The following is a 10562-nucleotide window of genomic DNA, read 5'->3' on the forward strand; positions in this document are numbered from 1 at the left end:
AACTGTCTGAACTAAGGACCTCTAAAACTTAAAAACCCAATCCAGGTTTAAATGGAGCTGTGCCAGTGGTTGGTCATCTGCCCAGATTAGTGACACTCCATCCTATGCTAAGTGGGACTGAAATGCTCTTAAAACCAGGACCCACCTTGTCACTGAAGGCAGAAGTTGCTTAGGATATCAAATAGTTCTATTGATAAAGTCAAGCTAGTACAACTGCTCTAGATCCTTCACCAGTCAGAGGCCCTTATCACACACAGTGCAAGGGTCCCAATTGGAATCCAGAGCCAATTCGAAGTGAAGGTGAAGCAGGTCAATTCGAATCCAAGGCAATTCACGTGATGAATTATCACATGTGGAGTGAAATTGTTGGTGATTCCTGAGTCAAAGCGAAGTAAGTGCACGTTAAAATTATCACATCAGTACATACCATGTGGATTCAACGATTCAAATGGGACCCTTGCGCATGCTCAGTGGGATCTGAATGCATCGTGAACCTTTGCACTTCTGGGGTGAAGAAGGGGCCACATCTGGTTCCCAGTTTCATGTAAATTGCCTACCTCACGTGAATGACTAATAGGGAATGCCACCTTATCCCTACAGGTTCGGGTTGCCATAAACCGGCGGCTCCTCGTGCCATTCACGGTTTCGGGGGGCCCCTACCGGTCACGGTCCAGTTTGGGCCCCCACCCGTTGCCTTGTCCCGGTTTTGGGGTCCGCTCCGGCCATTGCCATGCTGCTAATGCGGCTGCTGCGGCGCCGACCCACCTCCTCCTCCTCCTCCGGCTCACCTTCCTCCTCTTCCTCGGCAGGCCGGCGGCAGAAAGCGCCGCTGGCCACCGCGCCCCCACTGGAGGGCTTGAGTGCTGCCCAGGCCTCCGTAGGGGCAGTGGCAGCCGTGCGCTGCCCCCATTTCCCTCCGCGCGCGCACACGCGCCTGCCCTACTTCCCTTCCTCCTGCGCCACCATCCTAAGGAGGGGAGGGGGGAGAGGAGGAGGAGGAGGAGGAGGGGAGGACGGAAGGAGCCGGAGGAAGGGTGCCTGTGAAAGCCAGGCCGAATTGGGCCACAAGAAGGAGGAGGCGGAGGAGAGGAAAGCTGAGTCAGTGGCCATTAGGTCTGCCTTGGTATTTTGGGGGTTTTAAATTATTATTTTAAAATATAAAATACTTATTTTATTTATTTTTTAATTTTTATTATTGCTTTTTATTTTTTTATTTTATTAATTTTATTATTGCTTGTTTTTATTTAATTTTATTAATTTTTATTATTGCTTGTTTTTATTTAATTTATTAATTTTTATTATTGCTTTTTATTTTTTTATTTTATTTTTATTATTGCTTGTTTTATTTTTTATTTTCATTAATTTTTATTATTGCTTGTTTTTATTTTATTTCATTAATTTTTTTATTGCTTGTTTTTATTTTATTTCATTAATTTATTATTGCTTGTTTTTGTTTTATTTTATTATTTTTTATTATGCTTGTTTTTTATTTTATTAACATAATTTTTATTATTAAATATATACACCCCCTGCCTTATTTTTTATTTATTTTTTTCTTATTTTTTATTATTAAATATATGCAAGTGCATTTTTTGTGTATTTATGGTGCTTGAATGCTAACAAGTCTGCCTTTCTTGGCCAATTATAGTGATGATGATGATGATGATGATGCTGATGATGATGATATTGATATATACAAGCCTCTGAGGCACGGCCAATGTAAACTTGCTGTGATTTTTTATATAAACTCATGCGCAGTGAAGGTGAATAAAAACCACAGGTCCCTGACCAAGTACACACTTCTGAGATGTACAGTTGAACACCGAGGCAAGTCCCTTCTTGCCATCTGTCTAAGAATAATGCAAAATGTCCTCCATTTTGATCATGCCTAAAAACATGCATGTTATATTAACATTTTTTAAAAAAAAGCTCAATTTTTTGTTGTGTGTCCTCCATTTTTTTAAAAAAATTGTCCTACCATCTTGAAAATGTTGCCCTACATTTGTCCTACATTTGTCCCAGTTTGGAGGTCTCCTATTATGGCAACCCTACCTACCATGCCCTCTGCTTCTACTGAATGTATCACCTATCTCTAAAATGCCCCCTGTGTTCATCCGAATGTATCACTGGCAAAATTATTATTCTTATTTTATTATTATTATATATTATTATTTTGCAGTGAACGAATGTTGTTATTATTATTATAATAATATATTTCTTTCACTGCACAAATAATCAGTTGTAGAAGCTGTGCAGAGTTTACTTGGAAGTAACTCCTTTGGATCTGAAGGAGACCCCTTTTGTAGGAGTGCAGCAATGATCCGGTTTCCCTTATTCTCCATGCTCCCTAAAGTACCACCTCCCTGAATCCAGTCCACTCTCCTTCCCTTTGTAGCAGTTGCCATCTTTAGGTTGCATCCGCACTGGGAAATAATCCGGTTTGACTCCACTTTAACTGTCCTGTACAGCCTGGTACAGTGCTATGGGATCTGGGAGTTTGGTTGTGGGGTCCTCGCTTGAGGCTATGGAATTCTGGGAGTTGGAATCTTGTTGCTTCCCTTCAGCTTCTCGATGGCCTCCTCTGTTGCTCCATCTCCCCCCCCCCCCCCGCTCGCTTCATTCCCTTCATCCCTGTCCAGTCTACATCCACCTCCCTTCTTGAAGAGGCACCAGAAGCAAATGGGGCAAAATTTCAGCACACGCATCATGGGGAAATGTGGGACCTTGGTAGGTTTGGCAGGGTATACCAGGGCGGAAGCCAAATTGCATTCCACACCAGAACCAATTCAGATTAAAATCAAAGTGAGCTTGGAAACAATTTTGTGAATTCGCTTGTTACCCTTTGAGATTTCACATGGGCAATTTTCCAGTGTACGGTCTTCTATGGAGAAGATGTAAACATTACTACAACATTGAGAAAGTCAACACTCTTTAGTCATTATTAAGCATCAGATTCTATACCAGTTATCTAATATCCAGAGCGACAAAGAGCATTTATTTGATTTTAAAATAGGCGGTGTTTAAAGGTTCACCAAGTGCCCAAACACACTGGAATAAGTCAGTATTGAATCACAGAAGCAGAGTTGGAAGACCCCAAGAAGGGCCCTCAGTCCATCCCCCTCTGCCATGCAGGAACTCTCAGTCAAAGCATCCCTGACAGATGGCCATCCAGCCTCTGTTAAAGGCCTCAAAAAAGGAGACTCCACGACTTTCCGAGACACTGCTTTTAAAAGCCATAGCTCAGTACTAAGGAGTCCTGGGAATGGTAGTTTTGTGAGACATTTAGCCTTCTCTGTCAGAGCTCTAGGCTACAATAGATGACATTTCCCAGAATTCCACAGCATGGAACCAGGGCAGTTAAGTGGTGTCAAACTGCATTATTTCTGCAGTGGGGATGCAGCCATTTGAGTGTTTTCAGGTTTTACTTTTCTCATGTCTTCTATTTTTAAAAAAAATATTATATTATTATTTTATTATTATTATTTTATTTTTTATTATTATTATTATTATTTCCCGCCTTTTCCCAAGACTGGGACTCAGGGCGGCTCTACAAGATTAAAAAACAGTACAACCAAAATAGATCGCCACTTTTGATTATTTGTGGGGGTGACCTCCATTGAAGTTAATGGCGCGCGCCCTCTGTGCCCATTTGAGAAGTACACTTTAACTGAGCTCAGGCACCATGATTAGATTAGATTAGATCAGTGGTCCCCAAACTGCTCTTTAGGGCTTTTGGACTTCACACCCAGAAACCCAGACCATTGGCCGACATGGCTGAGGCTTCTGGGAGCTGAAGTCCAAAAGCTCTTAAGGGCACCGTTTGGGGCCCACTGGATTGCGCCTGCAGACACTGCTGGCTAAAGGGCTGGCTGGTTTCCATGGCAAACGGGACGCCATTTTGTGGAGGTGGCCCCCTGGCGCCTCAGTCTCGTCCTCTGTTCTTACTGGCCTTTCTCTCTCAACGCCGCTTTCCAACAGCGCCAACTATTGGCGGCGCAGGCGTAGAGCGCCCTCCGCTGCCCTCATCGTCCGTCCCTCCAGGCGCCCTTTGGAAGGTCCAGCTCGCCAGGCAGATCTCCAGAGAGGCCTCTCCCCCCCACGCCGCTTCCTCTTGGTACGTCCCACGGCGGGTAAGGAGAGCGCCAGGGTCGGTTTCATTTTGCCTCAAAGGGGGGGGGGGGTTACAGGCAGGTGGGACTTGCCTGGTCAGGAAGCCCTTCTTTTACCCTTTGTACTTGCATAGTGGGGGAACTGCCTTGCTTGTTTCTCTGTGTTGTTGTTGTGTTGTTGTGTTTCTTCATGTCTACTTATGGTGAACCCCCATGCAAAGCTGCCATGGGTCTCTTGGCAAGGTTTTCAGAGGAGGTTTGCCATTGCCTTCCTCTGAGGCTGAGAGAGTGTGACTCCTTGCTTCAACTTGTGGCAACCTCAAGGTGAACCTATCCTGAGGCAAGGTTTCTTCAGGGGAGGTTTGCCACTGCCTTTCTCCCCTGGGCTGGGAGTGTGACTTCTTGCCCATGTGAGGGTGGGATTGAACCCAGGTCTCCAGGTTACCGTATAGTCCCAACACTGAAACCACTGCACCACACTGGCTTCTATGTGTTATAAAGTACAGTCGGCCCTTCTTATACACGGTTTTTTTTCGTTGTATAACGGATACACGGATTTTTTTTTTAATTCTCTCTTAAGTCACCTATTTTGGCAATTGACTTACAATTCAGTCCAAATGCAAGGATGCATTTGGTAACCATGATCCGTGTCTCTTCAGTGCCTATCTATATACGTATAGAATCATAGATCATAGGCCTGTTACAGACCAGGCCAAAATAAAGCTGCTTCGAGTCACTTTGGAGGTGATTGTATTCAATGATGCATGAATCCTAGATCCAAAGCCACACCACCAAGGCACATTCCCGTTCTAAGGACTGGGTGCAGCTTTGGTGGGCTTTTGGACTCTTAGGATTCCTGCATCATTGAAATACCATACCTCCAAAGTGACCTGAAGCAGCTTTGTTTTGCCCTGTCTGTATGGGCCAATATATAAATAAAACAAATAAAAGATGGCAAAAAACTGACAAATTTTACATTATATAAATGGAATTCAGTAGCGCCATATATATAATCCTGATAGAGACTAAATGTTTGAATTAAATGTTATTCCTCTGGCTTTATTTTTTATATTAAATTATTTAAATTATACAATAAACAAATAATAAAAGATGGGCAAATACCCCAAATATGATGTAAAATGGACATTCCGTCGCTCCTCCCATATATATCCTATAGAGACTGATTGCTTGAATATAGTTAACTCCTCTGACTTTTGTTAGAACTCTTTTAAGGACTTGTTACCACATCCTAGCAGGCTAAAGAATAGCCTTTTGGGGATAGCACTGCAGCTATATGGAAGTGAGACTAAACACTTGTATACAATGTTATCTTTAATAGGTCTTTTTAACACAAATCATAATGGTGTTTTCTCTTTGTCCTCTCATTGTGGTACGTTCAGCCCTCTGTATCCACAGATTCTTTATCCACAGATTCAAGCTCGCCTGCATTGAAGTATTCCAAAAATATTAAATTCCCAAAAAGGCAAAACCTTGATATTTTTGCATTTTATATAAGGGATGGCATTTGACTATGCCATTGCATTTAATGGGACTTGGACATCCACAGATTTTGGTATTCCATGTGGGGTATCCTGAAACCAAACCCCAGCAGATAAACAAGGACCCAGTGTACTCTAATGTTGACCCAGCCTTAGAATTTGGTGTAACTCTGGTCCGAAAGATGACAGTCAAGGAGGGAGGAGCCTCTTTCTTCAGGCTAGCCTGATGGAGCTGAGCCAGCCTATTCTCTCCCTCACAGGCGAAAGTGACAGTTAAGGGGGAGGAGCCTCAATCTTCAGGCTAGCCTGATGGAGTTGGGCCAGCCTATTCTCTCCCTCATAGGCCGAAAGATGACAGTTAAGGAGGGGGCCTCTTTCTTCAGGCTAGCCTTGATGGAGTTGGGCCACGCCTATTCTCTCCCTCACAGCCGAAAGATGACAGTTAGTTAAGGAGGGAGGAGCCTCTTTCTTCGGCTAGCCTGATGGAGCTGAGCCAGCCTATTCTCTCCCTCACAGGCCGAAGATGCACAGTTAAAGGAGGGAGGAGCCTCAATCTTAGGCTAGCCTTGATGGAGTTGGGCCAGCCTTCTCTCTCCCTCATAGGCTGGAAAGATGACAGTTAAGGAGGGAGGGCCTCTTTCTTCAGGCTAGCCCTGATGGAGCTGGGCCAGCCTATTCTCTCCTCACAGGCCGAAAGATGACCGTTAAGGGGGAAGGAGCCTGTTTCTTCAGACTAGCCTGATGGAGTTGGGCCAGCCTTTCTCTCCCTCACCCGACCAGAGTACAGTTAGGAGGGGTAGCCTCTTTCTTCAGGCTAGCCCTGATGGAGCTGGACCAGCCTATTTCTCCCTCACAGGCCGAAGATGAGAGTTATGGAGGGAGGAGCCTCTTTCTTCAGGCTAGCCCTGATGGAGTTGGGCCAGCCTATTGTCTCCCTCACCGACCAGAAGATGACAGTTAGGAGGGAGTAGCTCTTTCTTCAGGCTAGCCCTGATGGAGCTGGACCAGCTATTCTCTCCTCACAGGCCGAAAGAGTGAGAGTTATGGAGGGAGGAGCCTCTTTCTTCAGACTAGCCCTGATGGGTTGGGCCCAGCCTATTCTCTCCCCTCACAGACCAGAGATGACAGTTAAGGGAGGGAGTAGCCTCTTTCTTAGGCTAGCCCTGATGGACTGGACCCCCTATTCTCCCTCCAGGCCGAAGATGACAGTTATGGAGGAGGAGCCTCTTTCTTCAGGCTAGCCCTGATGGAGTTGGGCCAGGCCTATTGTTCCCTCACAGGCCGGAAGATGACAGTTAAGGGGGAGGACGCCTCTTCTCTTTCTCTACTCTGTCTCTTAAAATTAGAAGTGGGAATTCACTTGAAGACAAAGAACTGAATTGAAGGATTAGGAAGGAGGCTATATGTGTGTGTGTGTGTGTGTGTGTGTGTGTGTGTTGTTGAAACAGTAATAAGTCTGGTGGACAGCTAGAAAACGGGGACAACGTTGCCCATTGTATTTATTGTGGTTTTGTGTAAAATTAGTGTTGCTGGGGGATTCTTGTGAATCTTGGGGGAAAGTCCATTTCATATCTTTGTTGCTTTTGTCAAAGATTGAACGTGGTTAAAATTGTGTGAGTTTTGACATAATTTTGGAAATTTAGAAAATTTTGGAAAATTTAAAGATTTTTTGGTATATCATTTGGAGGGACTTAAAGACAAGTGTTTATAATCTAAACTGTGTGCACAGGGAATTTCCCCAAATTCCCAGAAATTTGGAAAAATTGTGGAAATTTTTGAAATTTTGAAAAAAATGATTTGGAAAAATTTTGGAAAATTTTGGAAAATGAAGTTCAGACAGCTTACTTATCCTCTCCTTTAGAGTAGATCATTTAAGCTTCCCAATCACCTTATTCTCACCTAATATGGCAAAGAAACCATTCCAAACAACAAAATTAAATCAAAGAAGTTTTATCTTTCGAATCACTCAAAATGTTGGGTCAAATGACATGATGCTGGAAGAAATGCGAGCCGTTAAGAGATGAAATGAGAGAAGATAATCTGAAAATGAAAAAAGAGATGAAAATGAACAAGAGGAGAAAGAAGAAATCAAAAATGAGATGAGTGATGTGAAACAATCCTTAGAAAAGATAACTTTGATATGGGCAGAATAACAATATAATGGGAGAATTGGAACTTAATGTTAAGCAACATGGAGGATACAGTCAGAAACCTGTCACAACCAGCAGAGAGAATACCAAGAAACATATGGACAAGGATGGAAATTAAACAAGAGAGCAATTGTCTTAAATTTAGAGGGATCCCTGATGAAAGGAGTGATGAAAAACTTGTACCGCTTTTTATCAAAGGCTTCGCTGACCTGGTGGAGAATCGGAGCGGAGGAACACTTTACTTGGGAAAATTAGACAGGCACTTTATGAATCAACTCCAGCAGCAGCGAGAATGAGAGACCTACCACGGGACGTGAGTGTTTATTTCATGACCAAAACCGACTCGAGATTTGGTTTCTATGACACAGCTTTGATATAAAGAACTAATAACTGAAGGGAAAGTGATACCTAGTTTCAAAGTTATACCGGGAAAGAAAGGCATTTTAAAATCTAGAAGGACTATGCATTCTGCACAGACCAACTAAAAATCCATGGAATTCCCTTTTGTTGGGAAGAAATTGAAGGACTATCAGTCACTGGAAATTGAAAAGATATCAAATTGAACTCAATCGGAAAAAGCTTGTGACTTTTGGAAGAAACATAGGAAAGATAGATAGAGAGACACAACGAAAGTTAGTCCCAATGTAGAAAGGAATTGGAAAAAGAAAAACCTAGAATGCAGAAACTTCTTTGGAAAAGGGCAACATGAAGAAGCTGATATTCAAGACCCATTGGAAGATAAAGGGGAAAAAAGGAGAGAGACTACGTAATCTGTTCCGTATAATTTGGAATTGGTTGGAATAATTAAAAAATTCTCCCTACTGCTCTTTGGTAGTCTTGTATCTTGCATACTTTTTTGTTATTTGGGGCAACTTGGATATCATAAAATTGGATATAAGTAGAAGTTGCAGTGTAAGTGTTATTTGTTCATTGATTTATTTGGGTATTCATTTGGAAGAGGAGACTGATAAACATGAAATATTCTATCATTAAATGTCAAGGATTAAATTCCCCACAAAACACGGGGAAAAAAACTTTTGCCTTTTTAGAGAACAAGCTGCAAATATGAAAGGATGACTCCATGTATAACCAGCAACCAGACAATGACTTTTTCCTTTCTCTAGCCTTCAACTTAATATATTCTTATTGTTTACTATAGACATGCAATGCTTGTGTTACTACAGACATTTTACAAGCCAGCACATGAACATCTTTTTTCTCTAGCCCCTCTCTTCACCACCTTTCCCCATGCTGAAAAACTCTGCACTAGTTAGGTAACGAAGAGAAAGGGAATTGAGCAAGTGTATAAAAAGGACTTTGTAAAAAGAGTTTCTTGTTAAAAGCTGTGTTAAGTGAATAATGCCTGTGTACTATACAAATAATTGACTAAATTTGTTTTTAAAATGTTTTTGTTACTGATCTCTCTTTTTATTCCCTACAGATTTCAAAGTTCTGTTCATTTCCCTTCTCTGTAAAGGAACAGAACCTATAATATTATCGGAGCAGAAATGGGGAACACACTCTGGGAAATCCCTGCAGGCACAACGGCCCTTATTCTGTGGGATGTACAGACCTCATGACTGACCCTAATATTCAGGTATCTGGCTTTTTTACTACAAAACTACTACTACCTACTACTACTTTTGTTGTTATGCTTTTTCTGGTTTTTTTTTAACAGTTTCCAGAAAAACAAAATTAACCTGGCATGTTGCCTATCTAGTGGCTTATAGTTTTCATTTCAGAGAGTAACAGTCATGGTTCGGTCAGGTCCAAAGTTCCAATAACATGAACATTTTTATGATTAGATCTATTTTTGTACTTCTATATTCTCTTTTTTTTCTTTCTATATTCTTTTGAAAAATATACTTGCATGAAAACACCACCCATTGTGGTACCAAACAAACAATGTTTATGACGCGTGTCACACTTTTATAGAACAAGAAAAGGACCAGCAAGTAAACATATAAAGACGACTGGAATTTAAAGAGAAACTAATTCTCACTATTGTCAAATGGAACACAAAGGCAAAGTGGATTTCCATGGATGATCATGGCCAGTGGAAACTTGCTCAAGGAGTTTCATGAGGAGTTATACTTTGGCCGTGTAAGTCATTGGCATTGAGACAGTTTAGTTATACATTTTAAGTCATAGTTATAGTTTAGTTATACACTAAACCATTGATGAGAAAGTGTGAACTCAATTTTTTGTTATTTTGTGAGTGTTTTAGTGTAGTTTGTGTTAGTTTAATGATATAGAGTTGAGGGACTGTCGGGCCAGCCAGTCCAACCCCCCTGCCATGCAGGAACTCACAATCAAAGCCTCTGACAGAGAGTTGGTTTCTAGGTATGTATGCTATTATGTCTTTTGTGTTCTCTGTGTTGATGTGTTTTGTTTTATTATGTGCATGTTATATATTTAGCTATAGATATTATGTGTAAGGTTTATATGCTCAGGTTTTTTTTAAAAAAGACTAAAAATACTGAGCAAAAACATTTCTCTGTGTGTTGTTTGTTACTATTACGATTATGATTATTTACTGATACCCACCTTTCTCCCAATAAAGGGATTTAGTGGACCTGCAGCCAGTGCAGATATCAACAAGAGATTGCGTGTTCCAAGCCAGTTCCTTGCAACCTAGCTGCATCTCTTTGCGCAAACTGAAATTTCTGAGCACATTTCAAAGACAGCCCTTTTGTTGTCCTCCTCATCCTCTTCGTAACCTTAAGGGATTTGGGCTTTACTCGGGGGAGGGGGGGAAACAAAAATAAAACAAGCACAAGATGCTTATCCTCCTGCCTGCTTTT

Source organism: Sceloporus undulatus, chromosome 1, assembly GCF_019175285.1.
Source record: "Sceloporus undulatus isolate JIND9_A2432 ecotype Alabama chromosome 1, SceUnd_v1.1, whole genome shotgun sequence".
Taxonomy (NCBI): Eukaryota; Metazoa; Chordata; class Lepidosauria; order Squamata; family Phrynosomatidae; genus Sceloporus; species Sceloporus undulatus.